The sequence below is a fragment of the Ips typographus genome, linkage group LG3 (genome assembly GCF_016097725.1).
Source record: "Ips typographus isolate SLU linkage group LG3, UJ_Ityp_2.0, whole genome shotgun sequence".
NCBI classification, from domain to species: domain Eukaryota; kingdom Metazoa; phylum Arthropoda; class Insecta; order Coleoptera; family Curculionidae; genus Ips; species Ips typographus.
Window position 1 is genome coordinate 14,749,880 of NC_138424.1, and position 19,471 is coordinate 14,769,350.

Genomic DNA, 19,471 nt, shown 5'->3' on the forward strand with positions numbered 1-19,471 from the left:
TACAGACGAAGATTTTGTGGAAGAACTCATTATAAAGGCTCTGTAGAATTACAAAATACTGTAAAAAAACGAATTAAAGTAATTTCAAAAAACAATTCCGCAATCCTGTAAAAGATAATTGGATTTTGCAAGAACCACCGGAAATAGCCAAATGGTTCTTAAAGAAGAAAAGAGTTTCCATTGACTTGGTAGCTGTACGTGTCATAGAACACATAAATATTCCGATATGTTTTAAATGCTCGAGCTTTGGGCATGTTGTAAACATTGCTCAAGTGTCGAGTGCTGCCATAAATGCGGGGGGATCAACATAGTTCAGTTGAATGCAAGACTGAAATACGGAATTGCCCAAACTGTGTGAAAATTAAGTTTTCTGATACTGAACACTCAGCCAGAGATGTAACGTGCCCAGTCTTTAAAAGAAGATTACGCAGAGTTAAGGATAATATTAACTTCACGAATATTTGTTTGTATATAGAGTATAGACCACCAGCTATCGAAGAGAGAGATGTAACATTACGGCACATTTGAGCAGAATAATCATCTATTGAATACCTAATACTAGATTTAAGTTGTTGTGTTACCTTAGACATGCTTATACGTTGGACTGTCGACGTGTACATTCTTAACGCTGTTTCCCTTTATGTTGTATGTTTCATGTGAAATGTATTTATGTAATTGGAAATACAGATAATCATTATTATTATTACCTATTATTATTAATAAATGTGCATGTTTTAAATCGATGCGCCCGAAACATGTTACATCAGAAAACCATTTAGTTATTAGGTTAGGTTAGAACAGGAGAGAAGTTAGAGAAGGAGAGGGAGGAGAGGACCACTTCTCGGAGATCCAAATTGCACACTTCACTTCAGTTTTAATATCACTGGCCGACACAATTTTTGTAACACCAGTCAGACCATTAATTTCACAATGCTTATGCCTTTCTAGTAATAGAAAAAATTCCCATAAAGTCCTAGAACGTCCACTTTTTTCAATAGCTTCATTAAACCTTTTGATGTTGGCCAGTAATAGCCGTGTTTGAGTTGAAGCCCCGCATGAAGGAGCAGAGCAAATATGACGAACCCCCATTTGCACAGTCATACTTTAAGCCAAGATTAAGTTAAGGGTGGTTCACACTGTGACAATACAGGTGAAAAAATGACAGCCTGAATCAAACTTAACTTAGGCGCGGCTTAAAATACGACGGTAGGCGTGTTCGGCAGAGTCGGCACAACGCGTTCATCTAGAATTACAAAGTCGTAACTGCCAAAATGAAACTGTACAAAAGAATTGCTTTTTTGGGATTAACACAACGGATATTACTTATTTACCAAGAGGAAATATTCGTAAATTCATATGTAGTTACTGTTTTTTTTTTAAATATTTTTAGTATTATATACAAAAGAGCGTTCTTCCAAAAGGAGTTTATATGCATATACGACTTCTTTTGCCTCCTCTTCATATAAAACTCGGACTGATAAAAAACTTTGTGAAGGCTATGAATAAAGATGGTAAAGGATTTAAGTACCTGAGACAAGTGTTTCCTCAGTTAAGTGACGCCAAACTAAAAGAAGGTATTTTTATTGGACCGCAAACTAGAAAATTGATGGGAGATGTTCATTTCACGGAAAATCTCACCTTAGAAGAATTGAGAGCGTGGAACTCATTTGTAAGAGTGGTGAAGGGATTTTTAGGTAACAATAAGGATTAAAATTATGAACAAATAGTTGAGGAACTTTTGGAATCTTACAATTTGCTTGGCTGTCGAATGTCTTTAAAAATTCACTTTCTTCATTCCCGTCTATCATTTTTTTCCGGAGAATTTGGGCGCTGTTAGCGACGAGCAAGGTGAAAGGTTCCATCAGGACATTAGGACAATGGAAACAAGGTACTAAGGACGATAGGATGAAGCCATGATGGGTGACTATTGCTGGTTTTTGAAGAGAGCAGACGTCACCCCACACAAAAGAAATAAATAGCACTATTTGGTGTGTTTCAAATAACTTTTTTGAATATTTGTATTGTTATTAGATTTCAACTTATTATTAAGTAGATACAGTCGCTATAGAGATTTGAATTACTTGTAAAATATATTTTGTGATAAATAACATATGCATTATAATACCGTTCTACGCTTGTGGTTTGTTTAACGTAACAAGAAAACCTTACGTGCTACAAGTTTTTTTTTTGCTGTTTTCAATTCATATTGGTCCATTTTACCATTCTATGCTATTCAGCTTTTTGTTACAAAAAAAAATATTTTTTTTGTCGACCAGTGTATTTATATACCTTGTTTTCTGTGTTCTGCCGTTGTTTTATTTTTTAGATTATTTTCTTTTCTTTTGGGTTTCCACCGAAACGTCACTTTTTAGGTTAATGTTAAAAATGGTGAGGTTTTGTTTTTTGTTTATCAATCCCAATCCTCTGCCCGGTTTCGCCGTATTACGGCTCATCAGAGAGGCTATAGGGCTTGATAACAAAAGAACATAACCTTCATTCCAGTACAGTCAACTGGATGCCAGAAATGATAGTTGTTCTGCAACATCTGGTGACATCTGTACTCAACTCTATGAGTTATATATTGCGTTTCCAAATCTAGGAACAGCCCCATTAATGCCGCATCATTCGGTAAACACCGATCTGATTGGTTAAAAATGGTGAGGTTTTGTATTGTAATCTCAGACACATTAGAGGCTTCGCTTTACTGAGCCTCCAAACTTTGTCATCGGTCAGTGAAGCTTACTTACTGTTCTTGATACTTTCTTAATATAATATTAGACTACTTTAGTAGCATTTGGGAAGAGTTTAAAGAGCATTGAAGGTTTTGGACTGCTTTTAAGGCATTTGAAACCTTGTAGACGGTCTCTTGAAGCATACGGGGCTTTTAGGCTGTCTTGAAATCTTTTGAGAGCTTCTATAGATAAGTTGAAAAACATTTGGAAGCTTTTAGACTGTTCTAAATGCTTTTCGAAGCTTCTAGGCACTAGGCTGTTTTGTAAACTTTTGCAAGGCATTTTGGAGCTTCTATAGTGTTGTGGAATGTTTTTACATTTTGTTAGACTACTTCAGCAGCATTTGGAAATTATTTGGTCACTTTAAATTTGTAAATTGATACACATTTTGCAACAGATAATTGGTATGTTTTTGTCTCTCAGAACCATTCAATATCTCAATATAGCTATTGTAATTGTAAATTAACATATACAAAATAAAACAATAGAAAAAATAGCAGCAAATAAGCACAAAAAACTGAATTAAGCAGAAAATTAAAAATAAACATGGAAAAAATCTGTCAAATACTGTGTTTTTGCTTAACTCGTTTACATTAGATGTCAAAGGTTGGTTGCTTTTATTACTTGCAAAAAGCAAAATTCCTACAAATCCGGACACTAGTCATCAGCATAACGTAGGTTGTGTATTTTCCTGCAACCTATAATTATTCCTCCCTCTCAATCATCCACTGCTTTCCTGATAATGTATTCTCCGTAGATGTTCTATAGCAAGGGTGATAGAATGCAACATTGCCTGACGCCTCTTTATATATTGAACGGTTTGGAGTTCCTATTAAAAGAAAGGACTTTTTAAAAGAAGGACTAGATGTTGAAGAGTTTCCATGTTTATAAGGACTTTCCAGAGATTTCGCCAGTTAACATTACGTTAAGGCAAATGCTGAATATGAGGCTAACTGACAGAAAGAGAAAGGAGTGGATTCGCAATAAAACAAAAGTTAGAGATGTCTCAACAGAAGTAGCAAAACTGAAATGGAAATTTGCGGCAGGCATGGAGGAAAGAGGAGGCTTATATCCAAAGATGGATGTTTAGGGCTGATTAGATAGATAGAGAACACAGTCAAAAGCCTCGCTGTAATCTTGAAAACCCAAATATGTTGGTTTTCCAAATTTTCTTCCTTTTTCAATGATTGGTCTTACGTTCAAGATTTGTTCTTTAGATATGCACCAATCATTTGGCCATTGTCCTAGTTTTACTTTTTGTATTAAACTTTAGCATTTCTGCGTTTATATTATATTATCCTCGCCTGTGTTACGTCTTTGATAGAAGGTTTTTCTTCATGGCCTACATCCTCCTTGTAGAGGTTTTCACAGTATTGTTGCCACACTTCAAAGACTCCATCTATTTCTGTGATAATTTTACCATTAACATACACTTTCTATTTCTTAACAAGTTTTTAGGAGGTGTTGATTTTTGTCCCGTCTACTCAGTCGCTGGACCTCTCCATTCAGTTCCCGGTATTTGATTCCTGGTTCTTTACTATCTAGACCTGTTTCTCTCAGGTCTTTCTTTCTTTCACCACATCCCACGTTTCTTCAGTCATCCATTGTTTGTTTTTTACAGTGATGATGTTCTATATTATTTCTTCGTTTTGTCTCGAGTATGCCACACAAGATTTGCCAGTGTTTCTGAATTTTCATAGTATACGTTATTTGGTTTCTAGTTTCTCTTAGATTGTTTCCAGTTTCTCTTCTATTTATTTTTAAAGAGATCCATGTTTCGAGAATTCAAAGACGGAGTTTTTTTCTTTATTTTCGGAGCTTTGATATGTATTTTTACTTGAGCTAATATAATTTTGCGATTGTTACTACATTCCAGTTTAGGTAATGTTGTCACGTTATTAATACAAATTCTCCATCTAGCTTGCATTAGTATACAGGGTGTCCAACGACGAAAAACATCGATTGATATTGAAAAAAGTATAAATAGGAGAGTTTTGAAAATTTGGCAGGATACTGATGTGGGCATGCCCAATCTAACTAAAATATTTTCAAGATGGTTGCACTTCCGTTTATACCGGAAGTCGATCACAACTTTCTTATTTTAATTAGAACACCCGATATATTATTACATATTTGGATTCCTCACAAAATTCTGACCAATTTTTGTGTACAATGCCCTATGCCTATCTCTAGCCGTTTTCGAAATATTTGATGTTTTTCCAAAAAAGTGACAGTTGCAACGCTCAACATATTTTTGTACTCTGTCAAAACCGTTTCTCATTTTGCAATGAAACTTTGGGTTATTGTAAATAAAGGATCGTTTTATTAAACTGAGGGTGCGTAATGACATCATTTGTATACAGGGTCGACAAAAAAAATCATAAACCTGCCACTAAAAAAAATGAAAAATCTCAAGTTTTTTGAATAGAAACCCACATTTTTTATGACGGAATCATTTTGAGCATTAAAAATTACTATACGTTTCAATTTACTTGCCTATACCTAAATCCAACCCATTTCGTTTTATTTGAGAATAAACATTTTTTTATTATGCACGGTTGGGATTATCTGGTATTCTAGTTGGTTATGCTTTTGACACACTATTGGAGACCTGCAGGCTGCAGGTCATGTTAATAACACTAGTTTTGAGTGTTTTGACAACTGCAAATATGCCGTCGCTGTTACGTTATTCAAACCAAGATTACTTAAATCTGTTTATTATTTACGGAGAATGTGATAAAGTTATGAGTAGAACATGTGAGATATTTGCCGCTCGTTATCCAGAAAAACCAAAGCCATCACCAAAAGGTGTCAAGCAAATAATTGAAAATTTTAAGAATACGGGATCTCTGAAGAGAAAAGCTATTAAAACAAAACCAATCTTTAATAATACAAATGTAGAAATTGCAATTTTGGGCTATTTTGTTGCAAATCCAACTTCGTCAATAGACAAGTTTCCGTAGAATCAGGCATATCCAAAAGCTCAATTCAAAGGATCCTGAAGAAACATAAATTTCACCCTTTTTTATTTAAATTAGTGCACACTACAAGAGGTTGACTTTCCGAAGAGAGTGGTTTTTAGTGAGTTTTTGCTGACTAGTCATTATGGAGAATTGTTTTTGAATAATATTATTTAGAGCGACGAGGCCAAATTCACTAAAAATGGAATGTTCAATAGACATAAATCACACTACTGGTGTGACATAAATCCACACGTAATTAGAGAGAGACATTTTCAAGAAATCTGGAGTTTTATGAATAAAAAATGTTTATTCTCAAATAAAACGAAATGGGTTGGATTTAGGTATAGGCAAGTAAATTGAAACGTATAGTAATTTTTAATGCTTAAAATGATTCCGTCATAAAAAATACAAATGATTGTATACAAATGAGTCATTACGCACCTTCAGTTTAATAAAACGATCCTTTATTTACAATAACCCAAAGTTTCATTGCAAAATGAGAAACGGTTTTGACAGAGTACAAAAATATGTTGAGCGTTGCAACTGTCACTTTTTTTGGAAAAACATCAAATATTTCGAAAACGGCTAGAGATAGGCATAGGGCATTGTACACAAAAGTTGGCCAGAATTTTGTGAGGAATCCAAATATGTAATAATATATAGGGTATTCTATTTAAAATAAGAAAGTTGTGGATCGACTTCCGGTATAAACGGAAGTGCAACCATCTTGAAAATATTTTAGATTAGATTGGGCATGCCCACATCAGTATCCTGCCAAATTTTCAAAACTCTCCTATTTATACTTTTTCCAATATCAATCGATGTCTTTCGTCCCTACTAGCCTGTACTACTACCCTGTATAGTCTATCTGATCTTTCTATTGGTTGCCAGGGGATGTAGTATACCGTCGTCTTGGATGGTGAGGAAAGACACTTTTTACAATGGCTAAATTGTTTCCTGTGCAGAACCAGCTTTTCCACCAACGTTTCATCAGGTTAATTTCTAGAACCCCATCCATATCTGCCTACAAGTTGTTTAAAATTGTTCAATAAAACAACTTCATTATAGAAATCGTTTATTTCGTTTTACGTGCTTCCTGATGGTGGATAGCATTGAACAATGTCTAAGTTTGGAATTGGTAGGATTATAGTCATAGATAATAGGATTGTTCTCTAGATACTTCTAGTATATCACTGTGCGACTCACCCTGAATGTAGTTTTAGAACACGCGCAAAAGTTATATTAAAGTTTATATTAATAATTAATTATTATAATATTTATAATACATATATGTGAAATTTCTTATAATTGAATAGTGTCTATGTTCATAATTATGTTATTATTGGCAATTTGTTATTGATTAATACCAGTTTGAAATCAAAGTGCATTGAAGGACAAAAAACGCATATAATTTTGTTATCAAAATTTTTCCCTTACGAAAAAAAGTAAAAAGATAGTTGCCAATAGAATAACCGGTAAATAAAGGTGGGATTTTGTGACATCTCTGATGTCTTTATCGAGTTTTATTGATTGTTTGTCCATATCACTAATAAACAATGTAGGTACAAATTTAGAAATTTCTACACATACATTGCAATACATTAAAAAATAAAACACCTATACGTAAAGACTTAGTATATGAACATTTGCTTTCAGTTCATATACTAAAAACCTGAAATGTATTAGTCCGCCATATCCACGAATTCTCAAGAAATAAATCTAAGAATGTGCTCGTAAAGGTTACGAGGACTCGTAAATCATAAAGATATATCAAGGAATTTCTCTGGATTATAAAAAAATTGGAACCGCTTTCGAACTAGTGGTTCATGACTGAATACGATCAGATTCTATTTCCAATGTTGGCTACTCGCAACCGCATTTAAAAACCAATCATTTTAAAGAACTGATTAACCTTAATTATGTACATTTTGGTAACGGAAGTTATTAATAACAAATTTATTGACCGGGTAGGACATTTTCCACGGAGAGTTGATTAATTAAGTAGATTTACCTGCTAAGTGGGTTATGCAAATACCAAAGAAATTAGCAACCGTCCGAGCTGATAAATTCGCCAGATAAGGGTCTTAAATGAAGGTTGTAAGGAAGGACTTTTATTAATCGCACTTTTACTTGGATTGTGATGAATATGAATATAAATATTTCGTGACACTTAAAGTAAAGCAAGTTTTAATAAGCGTGTTCTATAAAAGTGCAATCACGGCTATTACCAGTTTTAGAAACATCGCCTTAAAAGCAGGTCAAAAATGCAATTTCGCAAATTGCTATATAAAACTGCATTGCTAGCTAAATTTCAAGCGTTTAATAAAAACCGACTTGCGACATTTTTCCAATAAGAAAACTAATTTCCTCCATTCAGCTGCTTTATTTCCGCGATGGAATATACGTTTAATCCAAATTACATATCGTCAATAATGTGGAACAATCATTGATTGATGTGTTTTAGATTTCACGCCCTGTGTGAAACCGGTTTTAAATATACCTAGATATATCCGTTCTTAATTAGTACATTGGTTTTAGGCACAGAACAAGCTTTGCCTGGAAAACCCTTTTAAATTCTTAAAGTTTGAAGTTTTATGACTTGATAGGAGTGTCAGGGTATTCGGATTCATTAGAGTGAAGTAAGTACTAAAACTGTGAGTTTAATCATTAATAGTATATTATTCAACGAGATTTTTATGATAGATTTTATCCCTAAGGGAGATGTTTAAGTCACGAGCCGCAGGCAAGGGACCCTAATATGTGGGATTAATGGCCATAAAAAATGAGAATAATACTATACTTTATCTACGAATACTGTCCATTATCACTTATGTCAAGTGAAGGTAAAGTAAAAGCTACACTTTTATGTAGATAGTTTCTTTCCCATGCTAATTGATTTAACATAATGTAGCAAATTTGTACTTGTCGTTTTGAGAGCTTGTACTATTTCTGTTGGGGTGGATGCAACCTGACTCCGTATCACTAATTTTCAACAAAAATTACAGCGGAAGAAGCAAATATATCTTTTAAAAGTATCAAAATAAAATTGAAATCCGCTAAATAAATATCCGCTATCCCATGGCTTGCCGCCAGGGGACCTATTCTTGAAAGCAAGGGACGGAATTCTCAAGAGAAGTGTTGAAAGCTGACAATGGCGGGTTCCTCTCACATTCTACAGGTCTTTCTAATGATTAGTCCCTTCCCTCGTTTCATGAATACGCAGTCAGCTCGGTTCGCCGCCAGCTGGGTTTGTCGCCGCCTGGTTTTGCCGCCAGAATTGTTTTTACGGTTGTGGCAGTACCTATTTGTTTATTGTACATTTAATTAAAAAAATGCATGGCTGATCCTGGCCAACCTGAGTGTACTGATCTTTACTCACTTTGAAGTTGTACTGCATATTTTATACTTTTATTACAGTATGTATGTTGTATGAATGTGAATGTCAAAACTGGCATGGAAAATCGCAATATTAATTACGTAAGTCCGGAAAATGGGAAATGTGTATGCCAGGTGTCCAAGAGCACCCTGGACATAGGAGATTAACATGGGAAAACGGTTTTGATTTTTTGCGCCTGTACGGTTGATTTGATTGAAAAATCGTATTAATGAAAGTTGTTGTACCTATAACGGACTAGTTTTCTGTATTTTTTTCAGATCTGTAACTTGAGCCCTTTCGTCGTAAAACACGAACAAAAATGCGAAAATTTTAGCTTTTTACCTGCACTGTATAAGCGGTTGTCGAGCAACCGTACCAGCAACAATGATCTGTTTACCCGTTGCCCGACAACCGCTTATACAGTGCAGGCCAAAAGTTTAAATTTTCTCATTTTTGTTCGTGTTTTACGACGAAACGGCTCCAGTTAGAGATCCGAAAAAAATACAGAAAACTAGTCCGTGATAGGTACTACAACTTTCATTATTACGATTTTTCAATCAAATCAACCGTACAGGCGCAAAAAAATCAAAACCGTTTTCCCATGTTAATCTCCTATGTCCAGGGTGCTCTTGGACACCTGGTATGTACATAGAAAATTGCATTTCACGGAAGAGTATCGTAAAACGTTTTATTTCATACTGTAAGTGGTAATAGTTATTAATCTTAGTTTTTTTTTGTGATTTCACACATCCCTATACATTTTGGACACCAACTGTTAAATAGGTTGATAACAAAGGTAACTTACTTTGCCGGACCAGTCCGGAAAAAAATATTTTGCTGAACTAGTAACGTAATGAATCATTCCCAGATTGAAACCGACTACGTAATAGATATTACTATACAGTATAAAATAATAGCTATTTATTTACCAAGAGCGTTAGATAGAACATAATGTCCTGAAAGCCGAAACAGCCAGAGGGTCTATGCCCCAAGGGATAGGTTTTGGCATGGGCCCTAATTCTTGAACGCAGGGAGTAGAATTACCGATAGAAGTATTGATAGTATGTGACAGAACTGGTTGACAAAAGAAGGTTTTTGTCAAATTATGTGTTCCTTTCTCTTGATAATTCCCTTCTCTCGATTCAAGAATCTAGGGCCTGATGGACATTATTACTCTCCCTAACGCCTATGGTGCATACAATGTTTTATGTTTCACTTAATTCAGCATTATTATTTTCAACTATGTATGTAATAACATTATTTCTTACGTGTAAACCACGTGGAAAGATGAAAATTATCTGATTTTACTTTCCACCCGGTTGAATGTCAGTATGCTTTTTGTCATATCTGGGCTCTCTTTACAGTTCTCTCTTTACCAGCTCGCAGCTCAGGTGGTGACAAGTAATATCTGACTATTTTCTCCGTTATGGGGGGCGAATGGTACGACGTGCTCTTGCAGAACATCGCGAATATATCCATTTGCATTTAAAGCTCCATTAACAACAACCACCAACTCTGTTCGTGCCCCTAAGCATAATCCACCCCAGACCATCACAGAGCCTCCACCATAAGAGACAGTGGGAGTGAAATTAAATTGTTCATCTTGTTTTCCTCGGCGGCGATATCTCACAAAATCGACTCTCATCTGTGAACAAAACATTGGCTCACTGATCATTTTCCCAATTTTCGTGCTCCCTAGCAAAGCCTAGTCTGGCCACACGATGACGTCGCTAGAGTAACGGAGCCTTCTTGGTTCTATAGCCCTTCAAACCAACTTCCTCAAGCCTTCTGCTAATGGTCCGGGTACTTGTTCTTCCACGTACTTCTTCCAGTTCGCTTCTTAGTTGCGGTACTGTTTAACGCTTATTCCAGAATGTTTGCAAGACTATGAATCTGTAATCTCTAGCCGTGGTTGACCGTTTTCTTCCTTGACCTCGTCTCCTCACATACTCTCCCGTTTGTCTTCACCGTCTTACATTACGATATATCGTATATTTTGATTTTCCTAACATGTCAGCAACATATCTGTAACTTGTACCAATTTCAATCAACCCTACAGCCTTCGCCACATCAGTAGAAGCCCTATTACCCATGTTGGATTTTTAAGAATCAAAATGATGAATGTTCTTGACTTTCGCTTGACAAGAACCAATGACGTATAGCAAATTTGAATAGAAAACCATGGCAATAGATTACCTCTAAAACAGGTGTGGAAAAATAAAATCAATATCCATAAAATAATAATTGAGATATCAGAGGGAATAAAAAAGGAAAATGTTCAGAAAATAACGGGCTACAGTTTGATATTATAAACTGTTTTCAAATCTCAGTTGTTCTCTCCACAGGGTGTCTCAAAGAGCACAGAAAATTCCTTACTTCCTTTTCATCCCTGTATATGACATAAAAACAAACCATTTAAAAATCGTAATAAGACAGATGTATTCATAAAGAATCAAGCTACAATTCACAAAAAAAAATGATCAAAATCGAGCGAAGGATTGAAGAGGAAATTGATGTTAAACTAAGTCTAAATTTTGACCGTTCCTCTAATTTTGCCGGTGTGGGTATTAAAAAAGGTTTCAGGGCGTTATAAGCGGGCGTTACGATAACGACCGCCTATAATGCCCTTAGGTTGTTATGAACACTATCACCTACACCGATTACAACGTATTATGTATTCATAACGTATAGGTGAGACATAAAAACTATTTTGGCGGCAAAACCAGGTGACGGCAAACCCAGGCGGCGGCAAACCCAACGGCGACAAACCCAGCTGTTCCTTTCTTTTACAGTTTCAGTGTTTTATATTTTAGTTTATACGTTTTGTGTAAAAAGTATGCCAATTATTATATCTTACCCAAGCATCTCACCAAAAAAACATTGCAATTTTCACACAAAAAATCGTATTTTTTGGGTGTTTCCCACATTAACTAGGCGACTACGGGAAACTACTAAGATGCAACCCGTTCAAAGACGTGTAAGTTGGTTTCAGTTGCCGGCACATTTGCCGGACCTTACATGTCTAGACTTTTATCTCTAGGGTACATTGAAAGAAGATTTGAAGACTTGGTTTTTACATGCAAACCTACAGCGAAAGAAATTATAATGGACAGATTACGAACTGCCATTCGAATCAATCAAATAAATGTATCGGAAATAAAGGTAAGCATTTTGAACATTTTTTAGTATTTTTTGGATATTAATGACACCGGTTTTCAATTTCAAAAAACACAAAAATGTCCACCTTTTTTTATTTGTGGACATCAGTACCCACAATTTGGTGACCCCGACGTAATCGTGGAGGCATTAGGATCAACTGAGGAGCGACATACTGTGAAGATACCAGGAAGTCCACTCCCAGGATTCAAAAAAATTAACGGAGACGACCCAACCAACGATGGCACTGCGCCCGTATTCGCCGCCAGTAACATTAAAATCCCTCCATTTTGGAGAGACGAACCAGATATCTGGTTTCTTCAGATAGAGGCTTCGTTCTTAATCGCAAAGATTACCAAGGATGAAATTCAGTACCTTTTTTTAATTGCTTAACCTCCTTTCCTGTGACACATCAACTCCTGAGCCTCGTCCTTGTGTTCCCGTTACACTCAGGAAAAAGGTATTTGAAAACACACACAACTTATCACATCCAAGTGGTCGAGCAACACGTAAATTAATACAAAAGCACATTGTTTGGCCAAGTATGAACATGAAGGTTTTGTTCTTTGATTATCAAGCCCTATAGCCTCTCTGATGAGCCGTAATACGGCGAAACCGGTCAGAGGATTGAAATTGACCATTGATTGACCATTTTTAACCAATTAGATCGGTGTTCACCGAAGGATGCGGCAGTTCCTGGATTTGGGAACGCCATTTGTACTTTTTAACTCATAGAGTTGAGTACAGATGTCATCAGATGTTGCACAACAACTACCATATACCTAATTTCTCAAAATGCGACCGCACGTCAGTTTCGTGAGTGCCATTTTTTGCCACTAAGAAACCACGTTTCTTGAAACGGTGTTCAGGGAAATTGGAAGTTGACGACCGAATTCCGCAGCCGGTCGAGTGGAAATGGTGGCCCCTCTAAGTGGAAACGTCGATTCTTAAAAGTATACGGGGAATTGTCTTGTGCGGTGCACTTCCAAGAGGCGGAAAGGGTGAAAACCTAGGAGAAGACCACGTGGATGTGACAGTGACGGTTATAGTTTCCACGAGGAATGACTATATCTTTTGCTCGAATCGTGCCTTTAAGCGATTTTTTAGAACTTTTTGTAGCTATCTGGGGGTCAGGGGCTCTAGCCCGACTATCTGAACCTCTCTCGAAACGAGCTGGCAAAATACCCCTAGCTGGTAGTGCCAAAGAAAACCCAGTAACAACAACTTAAACCGTTTATTATCCCGATTGAGCAGTTTATTTCTGAAAATCCCAATTGAATTTTGGATTTTTTTACGGGGTTAAAACTGATCAAGTTTTATTACAATAAATCCCTTTAGAACGTCGTAATACTCTCACGACTATACGGATACACTTCAATTTAGAGACAACCAATACAGTATAGTAATCCCACTTTTATTATTTGGTCTGGAGTCTTATGAATCGACCAATCCATTTCCACTTGAAATTATCTGAGATGTTCACGATGAAATTACATCATAAATAATACAAATATTACGAGAAAAATAAGGATTTTTGGAATAAATTTTAAAATTACAAATATTTATACAGAATACCACATTACATTAAAATTACCTCACACATTATTTACATTGAAGTTACTTAACTTTTATTATTCATTTTTATTTAAATAAAGAAATTCCATTAACATTCTTCACTTCAACAACTTCTTTTTCACAAACATAGCGTTTTTCTATTGTGGGTTTCTCTACATTTCTATTTTAAACATTCAAATTTACTATACAGGGTGGACCATAAGTAATGGGACATAGAGCTACAGCATATTCCTGACATCAAAATAATACGATTTAGCGAAATTGTTCTATACCGAAAATTAATATTAAGAAAGATACAGGGTGTGAAAGTTGAAATTTTATTTTTGTTTTTTTATCATATCTTCACGGTCGTTTGATATAAATTACTGAAAGTTGGTATAAAGGGGTTTTGGCAGGCGTTAAATACGATGCTTTCATTTGTTTTGTAGTAGCTGATAGGGGGCGCTAGCTGCAACCATATCCGTTCCTTCAAGAGACTCTAACTTTTTTTTACGGAACTGAAACGACCATATGCTCTCAAAACATGATTCTAAGATGTTTTCTATGTAAAAAAGGTATACTTGTTGTAAGTCTTAAAAGTTGACTGTTTTCGAGTTATTTAATGTTTTATTATTGCATGCATTGTCGTATGTTACTACGATATGTGCTGTATATTAAGTTACACACATAACAGTTTCTGTATGTAAATTTGACCGTTTAAAAAATGTTTGTAAACTTTAAAATAAAGCTAGTTGTTATGAACGCCCTTTTTGTTTTTGTATCAAATCCTACTTAGAATTAAAAAAAAAATAGTAATTAAAATCTGCTGTACATGTAAATGCATGCAATAATAAAAGATTAAATAACTCGAAAACGGTCGACTTTTAAGACTTACAACAAGTATACCTTTTTTACGTAGAAAACATCTTAGAATCATATTTTGAAGTCATATGGCCGTTTCAGTTCCGTAAAAAAAAGTTTGAACCTCTTGAAGGGACGGAGATGGTTACCGCTAGCGCCCCCTATCAGCTACTACAAAACAAATGAAAGCATCGTATTTTACGCCTGCCAAAACCCCTTTATACCAACTTTCAATAATTTATATCAAAAGACCGTGAAGATATGACAAAAAAGCTAAAATAAAATTTCAACTTTCACACCCTGTATCTTTCTTAATATTAACTTTCGGTATAGGACAATTCAGCTAAATCGTATTATTTTGATGTTAGGAATATGCTGTAGCTCTATGTCCCATTATGGTCCACCCTGTATATTTATATCTTTATAATAAATTTACGAGGCTGACTTGTCGAGCATTCGGTGTATTCATGCGCTTGAAACGTACGCTATTCCGACTGAATGTCGTACGTATGTCCTTATTATGGTCTTTGAAATATAAATGGTGGAAAATGTCAACGAAATAGCATATGAGGAAAAGCAACGAAACGTAAATAGCTATTTATGTACCGTAGTGCGTTGACGAATTAGCTTGTCAAAGGTGGTTGAGAAAAAATTCACTGGATCAAATTTGTTTTGATACATCTGTCTATAGAAATATCAATATTATTTTTTTCCGGGGTATTTTTTCCGGCTTTGTGGTTATGTAGATATTGTTACGGTTTGGGCCTACTATGCTCGATACTTCTGAACGAGCACTCGATTCGGGATGGAATCGGTGCGCCGCAATATCTGGCCGGACGCGTGTTAAAGTAGGCCATCGTTAGATAGCGATACAGCGAGAACCATCTTGGACGTTCGACGCAAATCGCGAAGCGTTTCAGAGTGGTTCTAGAACGTGGTTTACCGAATATAAAAGAAGCTGTCTCGACGGTGGGAGCAGTGAATTTGGCAACGCGGTAAAGTTTAAATAGTCGAATTGTAGTAGTGTTTTTAGTAGCTGAACCGGACTAGAGATTTTCAGAACAGTGGTGTGTTAAATTTATTTTATGCCAATAACAAGACGTTAAAGTGCACTTATGGAGGCCCAACTTGCAGCTATTATGGCAAAGCTTGAAAAACAAGAAGAGATTAGACAACGAGACAAAGAAGAACAAGAAAGGATTCGACAACAAGACAAGGAAGAACAAGAAAGGATTCGACCACAAGACAAAGAAGAAGACAGAGAGCGGCAAGAAAAGCGTAACGTAGAAATATTGGACGTTCTAGTGGGGACCAAGACAGAAATCCAAGAGTATGTAACCCATCGTCCCAATAAAATTCAGATGATGTTCGGGAGGACATTATTGATGTTCGGGAGGACATAAATAAAATTCAGAATGATGTCGAGATAAAGCTACGCGACTTAGAGCGGAAAATTGACAGCAGAGGAGTCAACTCTACAGTGATCACCGGAAACGGGCTCAACAAGAGCAAGCCTCCCACATACGACGGTGAAACTTCATGGGCAACGTACCAACTCCAATTTGAGGCCGCTGCAAATGCAAATGGATGGAGTAACGAGGAAATGGCTGTAGCACTACGAGGACCTGCATTGCAGCTGTTACAGACTCTGCCTATCGCCCAACAAAGCAACTATGAAGCATTAGTAGCTGCATTAGAACGACGTTATGGGGATCAACATAGAAAAGGAGTGTATCAAACGTAATTAAAGGCAAGACAGCAGAAAACTGGTGAAAATCTACAAGAGTTTGAGGCCGAAATTCGTCGCCTTGTGCATCTGGCTTACCCAGCCGTCCCGGAGGAAATCCAAGAAGAATTTGTGGCACAGTATTTTGTAGAAGGGATTCGAGATCCGGAGGTAAAGAAAATGCTGAAGATGTTCAAAGGGAGCAACAGCAGCGAATTACTGGTTTGAGCGGTGGAAGTTGAAACTGCAGGCAATGACTTAAAGCCAGAGACTATTCAAGAGGAGAGAGTACCGCCAGCCGATCATGTTGCTACATTAATAGATGAAATTAAATCATTGTTCGGCCAATTAGTGCAACAAATGGCACCAATGAAATGGTCAGTCCACACAGTTAGAACGATCACGTCCGATCACTAGAGTGGAATGTTATCGATGTGGAGACTATAGAAGGAATTGCAGACAGCGGTCTTGTTCTCCAAACCCACAGTGCCGACGAAATCAGGACATCAGAACAAATTGCTGGAATTCCTCTGTTAAAAGAAACATTACGTGTTATAATTGTGGACGTAAAGGACATTACCGCCGGAATTGCAGAGAGCAGCCTCGTTTACTGACCCCTCAGAACTGGCGTAACCAGGAGCAGGAAATGAAGAACCCGGAAGGACATTTACCGCGATATGTAGAGGATCGTCAAGTTTTTGATAGTGACTTAAGGTACCAGAAAGGACAAATTCATAATGGTTGGAGGATTGGTCAAATCGCGAAGGTGACAGATAAAGAGGCAACAAAAAGAATGAAGAGCAGCGTTTCTAAGGAAGACATAATAAAAGGACAGCGCTCAGACTCTGATTTGAAAGTAATCAGAAGATGGTTGGAGAAGGATTTGAAACCGGATTGGCAACAGATTTCCAGATATGGACCAACAGTAAGGGGTGGAATTTGCTTCGACTGCGAGATGACTTAATTACTCGCAAATGGGAAGTCCAGACGGAAAACGCTTTGTTTACCAAACAATAGTGCCCAGTTCCTGCAAAGAGAATGTGCTGCGAGAACTACATGACAGTCGCGGAGGAGAACACTTTGGAGTAAGCCAGATTTTGGCTAGAATAAGAGATCGATTTTACTGGATTAACTTCAGAAAGGACGTTGTGGAATGGTGTAAATGGTGTGACCAGTGTTCGTTACAGAAGGGATCCATCACAATTCGGGAACTTGAGAGAGAGAAGATGAAACCAAACAACGACCGTATGAAGATGACACTGGACCACAGACCAATTATAAGGAAGGTGATGCTGTGTGGATGTTTCAAACCAGGAGGAGCAAAGGATTAAGTCAAGAAATACCAGGGTTTCGTCCAGGGACCCGTGACGATCAGCTTTAAGAGGGGGGGCAGTGTTATGGTTTGGGCCTACTATGCTCGATACTTCTGAACGAGCACTCGATTCGGGATGGAATCGGTGCGCCGAAATATCTGGCCGGGCGCGTGTTAAAGTAGGCCATCGTTAGATAGCGATACAGCGAGAACCATCTTGGACGTTCGACGCAAACCGCGAAGCGTTTCAGAGTGGTTTACCGAATATAAAAGAAGCGGTCTCGACGGTGGGAGCAGTGAATTTGGGAACGCGGTAAAGTTTAAATAGTGGAATAATTGTGGAATTGTAGTAGTGTTTTTAGTAGCTGAATTAATTATTGTACGGAGTTTTGAAGTGTAAATAAATTTATTAATTGTTGAGTTAAATTGACTTTGTGTAAACCCACGGGAAAATCGTAACAATATCATACAGGGTGTCCCTAAAAGGTGCTACCACAAGTTCTCGAGGCTTAAATATGACGGTATAACCCAATTTACCTCAGTCGAATAGTCGATGATTACGGTGATACAGGGTGTCAAAAGTTTCCAAAATAATTCTTTTAATTAATAATTGGTGTATTACAAAATTTAGCTAAGGGGGGTTTTGTGGTGTAAAAAATTAAAATCGGCTATCTTTTTTTGTAAAATTTAGAGGGCGCTACCTACAACACCTCTGTGGGTATTAATGTCCACAAATAAAGAGAAGCAAAAGTAGAACAATACTTTTAATAAATGAACGTTAAAACAGATATAAAGGTGAATAATGGAGTTTTGCGTCTGACTGATGAACGTTCCAGTTTTTTACTGACAGTCAACAAAACCAATCAAAAACGTTTGCTGATCACGTCATCAAACGAAAGTCCGTGGTGCCGTGGATATTCAGGTAATCCAGGTTGGCCCCAGGTGGTCCAGGAACGGTATAGTGACTGCCACACCTTGTACACATTTAAAACCAAATAACTTTTTTGATTAACCCTTTATTTCATTTTTCAATTAAGATTTGTATTCTCCAATGTCTTTTACCTAAAAAAGGTATACGTGGTAAGAAGAATATGTTCTCAAAGGTTATCTCCCGAGACAAGGCATTCATGCGAATTACAGAACTCGCTTTGCTCGTCCTGCAAACTTTCACATGCGTGCCTTAAAAACACACTTTTTTAACACTCATATCATAAATAGCTATTAAATAAAGTCAAGTGACATTTAATCTGGATCTGAAAACCTTTAATTTTCTCATGGCAACTCTAAAATGATAGCCATATATATAAATAGGGCCATATTATATTCTTAGGGTCAAGTGGTCGAAAATTTGATTTCTTGTGTCAAATATTGTTTGAAGAGGTACTTTTTACTGTTACTGTTTTATCAAATAATTTAATTTTTGTCATGTACGTGTAATAAACGATACTTTTCATTAATAGACTCTGAAAAACGTTTACATCATTTAAATATGTTATTAAAAAAGTACATTGACAATGATAGTGACAAGATAGTTATTAAATTCATGCAGATATACCCTGATCCATGTTTTGCACTTCCTTTGGTAGGAAAAAGTTTCCAAAGAAATGCAAAACATTAATCACTCGCAGCGGTTGGCTTTAGCGTCACCCGAAATTTACAAAAATACGAAAAGTTGTTCTAGAGTTAAACCACCACAGAAAGACAATAAGCTATCGGCTAGCACACTTTAACATAAAAGAAAGGAAAACAACATCCAGAGATACAACAGACTACAGGGAGCATGCAAGAGAG

At 36.5% G+C, this 19,471-nt stretch overlaps 1 protein-coding gene across 1 annotated transcript in view; it reads right to left on the minus strand.

Moving 5' to 3' along the window:
- The window catches only part of LOC145727157 (G-protein coupled receptor dmsr-1-like), a 161,419-nt gene that overhangs the window by 3,332 nt on the left and 138,616 nt on the right, over positions 1-19,471 (minus strand). The gene's annotated exons all lie outside the window — the stretch shown is intronic.